The sequence below is a fragment of the Dermacentor albipictus genome, chromosome 1 (assembly GCF_038994185.2).
Source record: "Dermacentor albipictus isolate Rhodes 1998 colony chromosome 1, USDA_Dalb.pri_finalv2, whole genome shotgun sequence".
In the NCBI taxonomy this organism is placed as follows: domain Eukaryota; kingdom Metazoa; phylum Arthropoda; class Arachnida; order Ixodida; family Ixodidae; genus Dermacentor; species Dermacentor albipictus.
Window position 1 is genome coordinate 117,030,525 of NC_091821.1, and position 15,651 is coordinate 117,046,175.

Sequence of the window (15,651 nt, forward strand, 5' to 3'; positions counted from 1 at the left end):
CAGTTATCGAAAAACAGCTCCACCGTCACCGCTTAGTTAATTTGAGGTAATTACTCGTATGGGAGATGTTTGCGAAGCTTTCTATGAGCCCAAGCATTATTAAAACATATTTGGGAGATGTTTGCGAAGCTTTGTATGAGCCCAAGCATTATTAAAACTTATTTCGGTAGTTTTTGGGCACGCTCGCCGCACCTGGCTTTGTGACGAAAAGCACCTCGGCCGTGTGACGCAGTTTCGCGTGTACTGAATCTTACCGGGACAACTTCTGGCGCATTCTCTAACTCCAGACATCATTGTAACTAATTTCGCTACTTTTTTGGGTACCTTTCAAGCACAGTGGCCGCGCTCTGCGTAGTGGCGCAGTTAGCGAAAAGCAGCTCGGCTGTGTGTCGCAGTTAGTTTTGCGTGTACTGAATCTTATTGGTAGAAGTTCGTGGCTCATTCTCTGACCCCAAAAAGTATTGTAATTTATTTCGTAACTTTTTGGGATACTTTTGAGGCATGCCCACCGCGCCTGGGGTTTGTTGTGCCATTACCACAAGCCCGGATTGCGAATCTGCAAGATGCAGAATCTATCCTGCGAGCGCCCTAATTCTCCCTTCACAAGTCAAGATGCTGAGCCGTCAGGCAGCGGGTCCTGCGGGAGAAGCGGAGAAGCCTCGGCAAGCCGCAAGTTTGGACGTGTCAGCGTGTGCCAGACAGCCCGGCGCCGCGCCTCCCTTTGCCTGGAGGTCACCGCGCGCGCGAACTTTGAACCGGGTGGCCAGCGCGGTCGCTGGTTGGACCCCTCGGACGCCCGTCGTGTGCTGACTTTGTATTGGGCCGTTTGAGTAACAATGGTTCCTCGGGGATTATAAAAGCAGCAACGCGCTGCCTGAAAAAACAGGATCCGCCGACCCCACCGGGAGAGAGTGTCGCTCCCGACTGGGGTGAGATGTGTCACGCGTTTTCGCCGGACGTCGTCGTGCGAGAACAGTCGCGTTTGTTGTGAGCACTCGGCCCCAGTGCCGACCCCGTTCATGTCCTGTATGATAACCTGTATATAATGTATAAAGTCCCTTTTGTTATTCTCATCGACGCCAGGCTCGGAGTCTTCGCTACCAACGCTCTGTCACGAAACGGGTGACGAGCGCTACGAGACCACAAAGCCGTAATCGTGGTGCAGCGGTACAAGTTCGTAACACTGGCGGCACCGGTTGGATGTCGTAACACTGGTGGCACCGGTTGGAAGTTCGTAACACTGGATGGCAGCTACGGGATTGACCGGCATCAGCTACCTCGGCGCGGTGAGTGCCTGAAGTTTACCTCAAACACCAGACTTTCTCTGACACAGGTTATAGTAGCTTAGGGAAGGATTTGGTGTTGCATTGTGATAACCTTGTGTGTTTCAAGCCTAGTAAGAGTGTTTTGAAAACCAGGGGATGCTGAGGGGGTAAACAGGGCAGTGTGTGAAATACTTGCATATGTCTTACTAGTAGTGTTATAGTAGCGTACGGCAGGTATATTCAAAAAGGGTAAACAGCAGGAGGACAGTGTGAACGATGGAGAAGTACAAGGTGAAGGAACTTCTCGAAATTTGTGAGGAGTTGGGCATTGAGTTGGGCTCAACCAAAAGAAAGAATGCGATCCTTGAGGTCATGAGGACTGGGGACGTAACGGCTGAGGAAGCCGCAGAGGCCTGGGCGGATATCAATGAACGTCGGGAAAGGGAGGAGAAGGAACGTTGCGAGCAGGAAAGGAGAGAAAAGGAACTTCGCGAGGAGGAAAAGCAGGAAAGGAGAGAAAAGGAACTTCGCGAGGAGGAAAAGGAGGAAAGGAGAGAGAGGGAGCGACGTGAGCACGAGCTTAAAATGAAAGAGTTGGAGATCCGAAATAACTCGCCGGCGCCTAGTCTCACTTCTAATGTTCCAAGAATACGCGATCAACTTCCACCCTTTGTCGTCGGAGAGGATATGGCCAAATACCTCGTGAAATTTGAGCACGTGTGCGAACGGAATAGCATTGAGCGATCCCTCTGGGCACAGAATCTGTTAGCCTTGCTTCCTGGGGAGGCATCAGACGTAATAACTTGCTTATCGAAAGAGGCGTTTGAGAGCTACAGTGATGTGAAGGAAGCGCTACTGCGGAAGTACAAATTGTCGCCCGAAGCTTTCCGGCAGAGGTTCCGGTATGCAAAAAAGGGTAAGGAGTCGAATGTTGACTTCGCGTTTCGTCTAAAAGCCGACCTGGTGGAATGGCTGAAGGGCGAAGAGGTTTACGACGACCGCGACAAAATTGTCGAATGCATCGCGTTGGAGCAGTTCTACCGTTGCATTGATGAGGATGTCCGGCTCTGGCTGCAAGATAGGCTAAAGGAGGTTAAGCTAAACAAGGCAGCAGAGTTAGCGGAAGAGTATTACACCCGCCGCAGCTTGCACAGCAAGGCAGTGCGCGTAGAAAAAGCTGATAGGAGAGATTGGTTTTCCGGGAAGCCCGACGAACGGAAGCAAATCACGCGTCGCGAGTTTCGGGACGACGAATCCCTTACCAAAGAAACTGTAAGGGAAGGACAGAATGCATCTCAGAATGATGACGATGGTCCGAAACAGCGAAACGAAATGACGCGTTCTTTTGAAAAACGGAAACCGTTAACCTGCTACAATTGCAAAAAGCAAGGGCACATCGCTGCAAGCTGCCCAGAGAGAATTGCTTTTGCAACGATACAGGAAACTCACAAGAACATACGTCTATTGGAGCCCTATGTGCAGGAAATTAAGGTAAACGGCAAGAAGTGCCGAGCACTGCGGGAGTCTGCAGCAACTATGGACGTTGTTCACCCGTCTTTCGTCTCCTCGAGTGATTTTACTGGAGAGTGCGTTAGGATACGGCAAGTGGCCGAGAAGGAGAGTGTCTGTTTACCGATCGCAACGGTTATCATTGAAGGAGAGTTTGGAAAACTTAACACCGAAGCCGCTGTGTCAGCCGCCCTCCCGGAGCAATTTTCCTACCTCTTCTCAAATAGCTCGGAGCAGCTGCTGAGGGATCAGGGCAAATCATTCTTTGCCGACGTGGTGTACATGGCCCCCACGCGATCCAAAGCGCGCCCGCTGTCGAGGGAACTTGACTTAGCGTCGGTGAGCGAAAGGCGGTGCGGCACACGGACTGATCAGGGTAACTTGAGTGGCGAGCAGTCACGGGAGAGGCAGAGCTCGGAGGCTGGCCTAGACGAGCGGGTCCTGGAAGTGAGTGGGAGTGACGCGTACAGTGCTAGCCGCGATATAGACGCGACGCCGCAATTAGGCGACGCGGGCTCCACACTCGCTCCGGTTTCCGCCAGCCGGCAGGAGCAGGCTGCAGTTGAAAGAGAAAGTCTCATTCGCGAGCAACAGGAAGGCTGTTCATTAGCCGATCTGAGGAAGAGCGTCAAACCGGGAGTGGAAAAAAAGAGGGTTTCATTTGGTAAGGAATCTGGCTTATTGTACCGCCGCTACACGGATAAGCAGGGTCGCAAATATAAGCAGCTTCGGATTCCGCGAAAATATCACCGGGAAAAATGAATGACCTCATTTGCTTCCTCAGAAGTATGTTTTCGGTCCAAAGCGATTTCAAGGGGACCATTCTATTTGTCATTATTATTGCTGATTATTAATTGTTTCTATTTTGTTGTGTTGTTGATTTGAAAACTGATTGTTTGAGCCTTGTGTGCTAGATCGTACACCTGCCTCTTGTTGCAGCGGGAGCAAAAAGAGGGATAATAATTTAGTTAGGTTGATTTGAATTATGGCCTTGTCTGGTGTTTGACGGGAGACAGAGGGCACTTGTTCGTGTTGGGTGTTGCCTTTTGCCGGTCGGTTTTGCAAGCTGCAGAACGACCAAGCGGGACCAGTGGCGAGAAGCAAGGTCTTAGGAACGACCCGAGCGGAGCTGGTCAAGGTGCCTTGGCGACGACGCGGTGAGCAGAGCTCCTGTCCTGGCGAGTCGGACCTGGGCACGTGAAGTTACCTGGCGTCCCGACACTGGACGTGAACTTGGACGAGCCTGACGAACGTGCGCGCCTGGCATCCGAGCCACGTGGAGGCAGCTCGTCTTCCCGGCGCCTTATCTGAGGGCGGGGATGCTGTTGTGCCATTACCACAAGCCCGGATTGCGAATCTGCAAGATGCAGAATCTATCCTGCGAGCGCCCTAATTCTCCCTTCACAAGTCAAGATGCTGAGCCGTCAGGCAGCGGGTCCTGCGGGAGAAGCGGAGAAGCCTCGGCAAGCCGCAAGTTTGGACGTGTCAGCGTGTGCCAGACAGCCCGGCGCCGCGCCTCCCTTTGCCTGGAGGTCACCGCGCGCGCGAACTTTGAACCGGGTGGCCAGCGCGGTCGCTGGTTGGACCCCTCGGACGCCCGTCGTGTGCTGACTTTGTATTGGGCCGTTTGAGTAACAATGGTTCCTCGGGGATTATAAAAGCAGCAACGCGCTGCCTGAAAAAACAGGATCCGCCGACCCCACCGGGAGAGAGTGTCGCTCCCGACTGGGGTGAGATGTGTCACGCGTTTTCGCCGGACGTCGTCGTGCGAGAACAGTCGCGTTTGTTGTGAGCACTCGGCCCCAGTGCCGACCCCGTTCATGTCCTGTATGATAACCTGTATATAATGTATAAAGTCCCTTTTGTTATTCTCATCGACGCCAGGCTCGGAGTCTTCGCTACTAACGCTCTGTCACGAAACGGGTGACGAGCGCTACGAGACCACAAAGCCGTAATCGTGGTGCAGCGGTACAAGTTCGTAACACTGGCGGCACCGGTTGGATGTCGTAACACTGGTGGCACCGGTTGGAAGTTCGTAACAGGTTGTGAACCTGTTAGCAAAAAAGCAAGCCCGCCGTGGTGAGTTAGTTTTGCGTGTACTGAATATTAGTGGGACAAGTTTGTGACGCTTTTTATGGCCCTGCAACAACATATACCTTATTTCGGTCCTCACGCTTGTCGAAAATGCGACGAGCGATTGCCAAGAGTGATAACACGGGAGTGTGCTGCTTGCGCCGGCAGGACGCGTAGAAGATAACGCCGAGGAACTCGAGAACTTGACATTTCTGTCTTCTGAGCGACTGAAAACGGGCTTTGCACCCACGAATCTGTCTTGAGTACGACTAGAAGGCATTCTGCGGGCGTGTAACATGGTCTGGCTGAGAGCCTGTGTTGTAGCTACCTCTGTGTACTTGGAGTACCATCGCGTCGACTGAGGCCAAGTTGTTTTGTAAACGCGAAGTGACCCCTGTATTTGTGCTCCTAAAGTGCAGGAAATAATGCCCGGGAAGGCAGGGATGCTTGAACATCGGAAGTTTTCTTCAGACTTTATGGCATTGTTTGGGAAGAGTCTATTTGCTACGAAATGTATGTAAAAGTGAATTTATCTGTAATGCCGCTCATTCACCACTTACGCACGTTTCGCCTCTACACGCAATATTCCGGTTAGGTCAATATACCAGAATGATACATGCTTGTAATTTACTTTTTTTTTTCAGCTGATGGCATCCGGTGGAGCTTCGTACGGCGACTACTGCTGCTTACCTGGTGCCACAACTTCGAATGAATGCACAAGAAGCCCGGAACGAGAATTTATATAGAGCAAATTAAACATTTCATCATTTCAGAAGACTTCTTGCGTTTTTTTTGACATTGCACGTGACACAGATTCGGTGGTGGCTTGTAAAGATCATTCGCAATCATTTTTACTAAATAATAAAACGATTCCTAGCCAAGGCCGCGCGTGGTTCATTAGTAGAAGCGAAAAAAAAAATTAATGCCGCGCCGATCAGCGGAGCCGGCGCGGCGTGCACGAACTGGCGGTCAAAACATGCGCACCCAGAACCAAAACCGGAAGGTGTCAATACCATCCGCTTGGCGCGCTACAGTCAATCCGGCCGCTGGGCTCTATGGGAGTGTCCGCGCTCTTGTTGAAATTTCTTTATGCCCATACTGTGACCCATGCCGCCGAAAGCTGAGCTCATTCAGCGCTCGTCTGGATAAGAGAGGATGTAAAATGAGAGATGTCCTACGTTCGCAGGGAAGCGACGGTAGAGAACTATCGCTTAACCATCGTGGGATGCGGAGAAGCGCAGAGCGAAGATGGGTAGAAGGGCTGATTTGAGGAAGGTGGGGGAGGGGGGGGGGAGGCGAGCGACCATCTTTGCGATGAGGTCGTTGTGAAGCGTTCAACGACAGCGCCAGGCTGGCTGGCGGGCACACGAGTGGTTTTTGATGCCACGCCAGCACCAAATGCCCTCCTGCTTCACTTCCGAAGGCGCGCTCCACTTGGCGCGTGTTATGAAATTGTCGTGCTCAAAGGTAATGCAATTGTCTAAACTTTGCAGTCTTCAGAAATTGATGCTTCATATAGTGTAATTACGGAGCGACAGCTGCATAAAAAAAAAACAACGAAGAAAAAGCGATACACAATACTTAGGAGTGTTCAACTTCATTGACGGACAGGGAAAGGCAAATGGACATACGCAAGCGCTAACTTCAACAAAGGCTTTATTAGAAGCAGGTGCCCATACTTATACGCATGCATATAACATTCATGCGGAAGCAAAGATGCCATGCGCGCACTATACAAGATTTAAAAAGAGGATAGTTATTTTCTTGAACAAAAGTCGCAGTATCGCCTGAAAGGCCAAGCATCGATTGCGATAGCAAATTAGAGGACATCTATACGAAATAAGGATAGTAGTTTTATACAAATATACACACATGTTTATTTTGCAAGAAGAATACAAAATTTCCTTGCGCGGAGGCAATGACTAAAGGCGAAAAACCCTGACGAGGTCTTGGCCCCCTGATCAATAGTACAGTCTGCAACTGTATAATACATTTCATCAAGTACATAGCATTTGCTTCTTTTCTTCTTCATCTGATCGCGTGCGTATTCTATAAGCATGTCCATTCAACATGCTCTACACAAATTATACATCGCAAAACATACATTAAAATGGAATCAAACAATTTTGTTTAATTATTGTAACTTCTAGCTGAAATTCAACTAGAAATATACAAACATAATTTGAGGACATTTATGGGTCAACTATGATGTTATAGTAGGGAGGAGGAATGACTGATAATGGCGTTTAAGTTACTTGGTCTGTAATATAAGGTCGATATTCGATTCGTGGAAGTTGAATGATTGCACTGTTTTATATTCAATGGCCTGCTTTCCATAATCTGTGCGTATTGTTTTAGTTTAACGGCTAGAGCTTCTGAAGCCATATTTTCTGGATACAGTGCTTGGGAGGGCATCCTGTAATTGGTGTTATGTATATGCTGCATCAGCTTTAGATTATGTGCTTTTTCAATGGATAGGATTTCATGTTTAAAGGGGCTGACAACCGATTTTTATGGCGCAACGCAAAGCTCAAAATCAGAGACACAATTGCAGTGGCAACCATCCAAAGAAACGTGCACCCCGATTACAACTGAGACAGAAGAAAAGCAAGAGCCGAGGCTCTGCTCCGTTCATTCGGCAGGGAGAGAAACACGCGCTTTGTCAAGGCAGCCGAATATCCGAACGACCAAAAATACACCGCCGTAGTCATAGACGCAGACTCCAAAATCAGAACCACATGCAGTGTATACACCAAACACTCGGAAATAGCGGAGGAAGTAGCGATTGCGCAGGCCCTTTCAGAACAGGAATGCGAACTCGTACTAAGCGACTCGCAAACGGCAGTAAAGAATTGCGCCAAAGGTCGAATTTCCAAGGAAGCCCTGTCCATTCTGGCCAAAGCAGGCAGATCCAAAACCGCGAGCTCGAGGATCATATGGTTCCCCGCGCACGTCACCACGGAAGGCAACGCGCTCCCGAATCTGAACGAGACGGCGCACCGGACGGCGCGAGACATGACCCGCCGCGCCGAACAGGGCAACGCCTCTCTCACGATAGCGAACACCCCTCGCGCAGAACGGGACAGGCTCACCAGATACGACATAACCAGTGCATATTTGAACGCGAGAAAGATATACCCACCGCCGAGTCCCAAATTGAACAGGAGGCAGGCCGTCGCCTGGAGACAACTCCAGACGAACACTTTCCCTAATCCATTCCGTCTGAAACGTATCTTAAGCATCAGGACGACACGAACAAATTGTGCCAGGAAGGACCAGCAACACTCAAACACATGCTGCGGGAGTGCAATGTAGTTATAGGAGGGATGGTAGTTGCTCCGGAGACCCTGTCGTCGAGGTGGGCCGCCGCTCGGTGCAGCTCAGAGCTCGGACTTCAGACGTGGACAGTCCAGTGCCCGTGAGGCGGCGAGACCTGAGCCCGGGTCGCGTTAAACCTTGCCGGACGTGCAAGAAAGTTGTATCCATCCATCCAACGCAAAGCTCACCCTCGGTTGTGTTTACATTTGCAGCGGTTGCTTCCAAAAGCGCGTGGATATCTAGTAAGCAGAATTTTTCCATCTGTGCAGCCCCTAAAAAAAGTAAGAGTCCCTCCTGCAGCAACGCTGAGATGTGAGAGCGATGTCGATAGCCCGCCTTGCAAATTATGAAAGCCGCCCATCGTTCGGCTTTCTCAGGAGTGAGTGCAACTGTGGTTAAGCACCATCATTTTGACCTTTTCAACCACTTTTGAAAATAAACAGCTGGTGCAATAAGTTCGCGTTGTTGTACACACATTTCTTACATTTGTACCGCGTTTTTCCCCCAAGTACACGCCTACGTCATGATTGGCTGGCCCTCGTCGTCGTTGTTGTGTCGATAGATGAGCCAAGCCAACTTATACAAAATGAAGGCGAAGGCCTCGCCACTTTTCTGCTCACAACAAACGAAGGTTTATTTGCACATTGTAACTGAGGAAAAACTTATGATAATAAAAAAGTATACTGCATTTCAATACTAATAAAAAGACCAGGAACCGCGTACACTAGTAGAAGGTCACGTGGTGGACATCTTATGCTGCTTCATGTTTTTGCCGCGTGGGGCGCCAAAGGTAATTTTTCGTGACTTTTAGTGATGAATTAAAAATATAAATCCGCGTTTAATGAGAAAAACATGGCTAATTTTAGCTACTACGATAGGGAATCATTCCATCAGGGGGGTTATCTTGATTCAAGTTCCGAGTGGTTGTCTGTCCCTTTAAGAAAGATTGGTTCAGTGGCTACGTCCTTGGCATGACCTTTATATTTTTATAAGATACGAAGCACGCGCTTTTGCGAGATTAATGGCCTATCATAATTGGTTTTAGTTGTTGTTCCCCACACCAGCATTCTGTTTAGTAGTTTTGAGTAAAATAACGTGTTGTACAGTGGTTTAGTTAACCATGAAAGGAGAAGAGAAGCGATCCTACTCATATATCCTACAGAACAAGCTAAATTGGTCAAGAGATGATTCACGTGCACTGTCCATGACTAGTGGTCATGGAAGCAGGCTCCTGGGAATTTCTGTGTTTTTACTTTTTTTTCAATGATGGTGAGCTTGAAATTCACCTCCTCCAGTGCACAACTTCTGCTGGCTTCGAGTGACGCCTGTCACCGGCAAAAGATGCCAAGAGCGAGTGGGGCTATACTAATCCAGGTACAACCAAATTAGGAAGACCCACAAAGCTTCAACAAGACACTCCATCACCAGACCAGGAATTGGCCTCCCTGGTGCAGTACTCGGCCACCCCCTCCCAAATGGCTCACTCAATTACCCAATGGCCCTCAGTCCCTAGCAGCAGCGGAGCACCTGACGAAGGCGGTGGTCAGACCTGTAATGCAGCAGAGGCTGCTGAGAATCTCTAGATGCGGACAGGCTGTCAATGGAAACTGACCCTTGCAACGTTTAGCACCCTAACCCTCTCGACTGAGGCTAGCTTAGTAGGACTCTTTGAGGAATTATCAGACATTGTTTGGGATATCATCGGCCTTAGTGAGATTAGAAGAGGTGGTGAGGCTTATACATTGCTTAATAATGGCCATGTCCTCCCAGATAAGAAGGTCTCCCAGATAAGAAGCAATACGGGGTAGGATTCCTAATCTACAAGGACATAGCGGGCAACCTTGACGAATTCTACAGCATTAATGAGAGGGTAGTTGTAGTCGTAATCAAACTTAAAAGAGGTATAGATTAAAAGTAGTACAAGCCTACGTTCCAGCATCCAGTCACGATGATGAGGAAGTAGATCAGTTATATGAAGATGTTCAATTATAGGGATGAGAAAAGTGCAAACTCAATATACTGTAGTACTGGGCGTCTTCAATGCAAAAGTGGGGAAAAAGCAGGCTGGTGAACAAGCAATTGGCAACTACGGCGTCGATTCTAGGAACGCTAGAGGAGAGATGCTGGTAGAATTCGCAGCAAGGAACAAGCTTCAAATAGTGAACACCTTTTTCAGGAAGCGTAGCAACACAAAGTGGACCTGGAAAAGCCCTAATGGTGAAACAAGAAATGAAATTGATTTCATACTTTCTGCTGATCCCAGCATCGTGCAGGATGTAGAAGTGATAGGTAGGGTAAAGTGCAGTGATCATAGGTTAGTGAGGGCTAGGAGTCACTTCAATTTGAAGAGAGAAACAGTTAAATTGGTCAAGAAGAAACAGGTCAACCTTGAGGCAGTAAGGGTAAAAGCAGACAAATTCAGGCTGGTACTTGCAAACAAATATGCAGCCTTAGAACAGAGAAATGATGATGACATAGAGCTGATGAGGGAAACCGTAACTAGGTTTGCTTCAGAGGCAGCGATTGAAGTGGGAGGCAAGGCACCAAGGTAACCAGTAGGCAAGGTCTCCCAACAAACAAAGGACCTAATAAAGACACGACAAAAAAATGAAAGTGTCCAACTCAAGAGATAGCATAGAATTCGCGGAACTGTCAAAACTGATCAACAAGGCTAAAATAGGAGATATTCGAAACTATAACGTGAGAAAGACTGAAGAAGCCGTAAAAGATGGACGCAGCCTGAAATCGGTGAGAACCTTGGTATAGGACATACCAAGATGTATGCATTGAGAGATAAGCAGGGTATTATCATCAGCAATCTCGAAGGTATGATAAATGCAGCAGAAGAATTCTATGCTGACCTGTACTGTACCCAGAGGACTCAGAAGAACTCCATTCGAAAGAATAATGAACAGGATACAGAAATTCCTCCTATAACTAGTAATGAGGTCAGAAGGGCCTTGCAAGACATGAAACAAGGAAGTGCGACAGGAGAAGATGGAATAACAGTCGATTTAATCAAAGGTGGAAGAGACATAATGCTAGGAAGACAGGCGGCTCTTTATATGAAGTGTCTATCGACTGCAAGGGTCCCAGAAAACTGGAAGAAGAATGCAAACATTATACTAATCCACAAAGAGAGAGACGTTAAAGAATTGAAAAATTGTAGACCCATTAGCTTACTTCGATTATTATATAAAATATTCACCAAGATAATTTCCAATAAAATAAGGGCAGCACTGGACTTTAGTCAACCAAGGGAACAGGCTGGCTTCAGGAAGGGATACTCTACAATGGATCACATCCATGTCATCAATCAGGTTATCGAGAAATCCGCAGAGTACAATAAACCTGTCTACATGGCTTTCACAGATTACGAGAAGGCATTTGATTCAGTAGAGATACCAGCAACAATGCAGACGAGTTACAACAAATGATTGAGGATCTTAACAGAGAGAGTGTGAGAGGGAGGTTGAAGATTAATATGCAGAAGACGAAGATAATGATAAATAGCCGGGCAAAGGAACAAGTGTCCAGGATCGCCAGTCGGCCTCTAGAGTCTGTGAAGGAGTACGTTTACCTAGGTCAATTAGTCACAGGGAATCCTGATCATGAGAAGGAAATTCGCAGAAGAATAAAAATGGGCTGGATCGCATACGGCATTGTCAGCTCCTGACAGGAAGCTTACCATTATCATTGAAAAGGAAGGTGTACAATCAGTGCATTTTACCAGCGCTGACATATGGGGCAGAGACTTGGAGACTGACATAGAAGCTCGAGAACAAGTTAAAGACCACTCAAAGAGCGGTGGAACGAAGATTGCTAGGCATAACGTTAAGAGACAGAAAGAGAGCGGTTTGAATCAGAGAATAAACGGGTATAGACGATATTCTAATTGACATCAAGAGAAAAAGATGGTGCTGGGCAGGTCATGTAATGCGCCGGTTAGATAACCGTTGGACCATTAGGGTTACAGACTGGGTACCAAGAGAAGGAAAACGCAATCGAGGACGACAGAAGACCAGGTGGAGCGATGAAATTAGGAAATTCGCGGGCACTTGTTGGAATCGGTTGGCGCAGGACAGGGGTAATTGGAGATATGTGCATTGCATGACACTATTCTTCCAGTTCAAGAATTAACTTTCTTCCTATTTTTGCAGGATACGACCTGATGCGCGAAAACATGTCTTCATGATAGGCTAGTTTTGCTTTTCTAGTGTCGCTATTTAACCTGTTGCGGAATTGCTTGAACTGTCGCAATAATCTAATATCTCTGCTAGCAAGAAATCTGTGAAAAAGTGAGTTTTCGTGCTTGATTGTTTTCAAAAGGTCGCTATTTATCCATGGCTTTCTATTGTTACACTTTCTCATTTTGAACTGTTGTAGCGGAAAAGCAGTGTTGTAGCATTCAACGAAGATCTGTAGAAAAGTGTCATGTGCTTTATCTGGATGTTCTTGCACATACACACGTGATTAGTCAGCTCGCTTAATTATTTCGCTAAACTTAAGTAGTCGTTTGTCATTAATACTTCTATATCGCGAGAGGTATTGACGTTTGTCTTTAAGGAATAAGTTTTGTGTACAAATTTAAATAGGTAAGTGGTGACTAAGGCCTGAACACAATATGCCTGCGTTGTAAATGTATATGTTTAGCCTTGTTATACTGACGTTGAAAGATGTGGAAGCATTGTGAGTAACACGGGTAGGCTCTAAGATAGCATTTTCACATCCATAGGTTACTGTAAGGTTTTTCAGATCAAGCGCATATAAATCTTCACTCATCATGCTAATGTTCACATCGCTCATGATGAAGTATGGTTTTGTTATGTCATTAAAACAATGCAGACGTTGTTCCAAATGGCTTAGAAAACGGCGGTTGTATCCAGTTGGGGGCCTGCATACAACAGCAAGTAGAAACGAATTCATTTCTATTGCTAAGCATTTTATGTCACCATTACTCGTAGAAAGATCATCAAGTATTTGGAAGGAATATTGCGGTTTCAGGCATATACCTAGCCTTCCGCTTCTTCCTGTGCGATCCAATCGTACTGCAGAATAACCGGTGAACTCGGGGGACGTACATGTCAGTATTACACAGCCATGTCTCTGTAAACAGTATCGCATCAAAATCTGCGTGAAGAGAACTAAAAAAAAAAATCAAACTCTTCCTTCTTATTCTTAACGCTCCTTATATTTTGATGTAATATGCTAAAACCAGATCTAAGACAAGCATCATTGCTCATCGGTGCTGTTTTTTCTATTGAGAGAAAAAAATGCTCACTCTTCTCCCTTTTTTCTCTTGATGAGATCTAAATCAGTAGTGCTCGTTATCCGGATTACATCAGAAGATTCATCTTTGCGAGCAAGACAGATACTTCCATTTCGCTTTTTTTTTTCTTTTTTGCTATGACTGCCCCAAAGAGTTGCTTATTCTATGTTAAAGTAGATGGCACTTTCCGTGCCCTTGTGACCGAAGTCAGTGGAAGCCATCTTGCGTTTCTTTGGTTGCACGAGTAGCGTATTACGTTTTGTGCGTGAAATGAACCGGACAACAATCTTTCGTTCATTCTTTTTTGTCGTGGATACCCTGTGGCAGATGTCGATATCATTATCAGAGATTGGCTCGCTTACGTGCTCACCTATCTTTTTTACCACGACAGTTGAGACGAGCTCTTCTGGTGCACCTTTTATTTCAAAATTGTAACTCCTCTTGCATTGCTCAACTTCTTCGATTTTCTTTTCAAGCTGTTCATTTTCGGTCTTTAGTTTTTGATTCTACGAAGTTAGTGGTTTTGTTTCGGCTCTAAGTGCCTTGATATCGGTTCCTATTTCCCTCACGTCATCACATGTATCGCTGCAGAATTTTAAGCTTTCTTTCAGCGACCTTATCTCAGCACGTATTTCCCGTTGAAGATCAGACATTAGTGTCGAGATATATTTCTTGTCACCCTTACTCATGATAAGACCTTTAGTCAACAAGTTTCAATGTAAAGTCACTTGTCCGGCTTAGTTGATCGGCCGTATAAGCTTGTAAACATAGGTATACTAACTAAATTAACAAGCATGGTACCACGCGCGCACAAGCAAACATACACATCTCCCTCGATAACCGCTGAACCTGGCTGTCAAAGCGCTGGCGTGAAGAAACGCGGCAGCAGCAGCGAGGGAAGTGACATTCGTGCTGTCTATAGGTACGTCCTCACTTGCGGAAATCAGCGCGCGCAAGGCGGAGGGCTTATTTCGGCAGCGTTTGTGGTGTCGTCTTCTCGTCTCGTGTCCCGTCTACGTTTTGCGCTGCTAACACCAGGATGGAAAACCAACAAGCCCAAGCTGGTATTAAAGAGAATTCTTGCCGCGAAAGCGCCTTTCGCGGCGCGTGTTTTTTAAGCGCGCGCAAAGCCGCGCGCTTATTTCCGCAAGTGAGGCCGTACGTTATTGCTTCCACGCAAAGTGAGCGCCGGGAACACACAGCACGCAAAAAGCTACGAGCAACCGACGCACCTAGCCCATAGAGACAGACATTCAACAAGAGCGGACACTCCCATGGAGCTCAGCGGCCGAAGTGACTGCAGCGCACTGAGCGGATGGGATTTACACCTGAACCATGCTTCTGGTTTCGGTTTCGGGCGCGCGCGTTTTGAATGCTAGCTGGAAAGCGTAACGCTGGCTGCGCTGATCGGCGCGGAATTTGTTTCTTTGCTTCTACTGCTCAACTGCGTGCTGTTTTGGCGCGGAATCGCTTTATTATTAAGTAATAATGATTGCGAAAGACCTTGAGAAGCCTTCATCGAATATATGCCAAGTGCAATTTCATACAGAAGACGCAAAGCGCCTTGTGAAATGAGGGAATGTTTATTTTGCTCTATATAGATGCTCGTTCCGGGCTTTCTGTGCATTCATCCAACGTTGTGCCACCATGTAAGCAGCAATAGTTGTCGTACGAAGCTCCACCGGATGACGTCACTTGAAAAAAAGTAAATTACAAGCATGTGCCATTTTTGGCATTAACACCTTATAGGAGTAATTCGTGTAGAGGCGAAACGTGCGAAAGTGGTGAATGGGTGGCATTACAAACAAATCAATTCGCTTTTACATACATGATGTAGAAAATACCCGACTCAGCCCAAACAATACCGTACGTATCACGAAAACATACGATTTCCAAGCATTCCCCCATTCCCAGGCCTTATTTCCTGCAGCTTAAGAGAACAAATACACGGGTGACTGCGCCTTTCCAAAAGAACTTGGCTACAACCGATGCGATAGTACGCTAAGTATACACAGAGGTGGCAACAACACAAGCTCTCAACCAGACCATGCTAGACGCTCGCAGAATTCCTTCTACTCGCGCTCAAGACAAATGCGCGGGAACAAAGCCTGTTTTCAGTAATTCAGAAATAATTTTTCAGTTACAAGTTCGTGGTGTTTGAGCTCCTTGGCGTTATCTCTTGCGCGTTCTGCCCGCGCAAGCAACACACTCCTGTGT

At 47.1% G+C, this 15,651-nt stretch overlaps 1 protein-coding gene across 3 annotated transcripts in view; it reads left to right on the top strand.

Moving 5' to 3' along the window:
* The window catches only part of LOC135907863 (alpha-(1,3)-fucosyltransferase C-like), a 127,170-nt gene that overhangs the window by 44,694 nt on the left and 66,825 nt on the right, over positions 1-15,651 (top strand). The window lies entirely within an intron of this gene.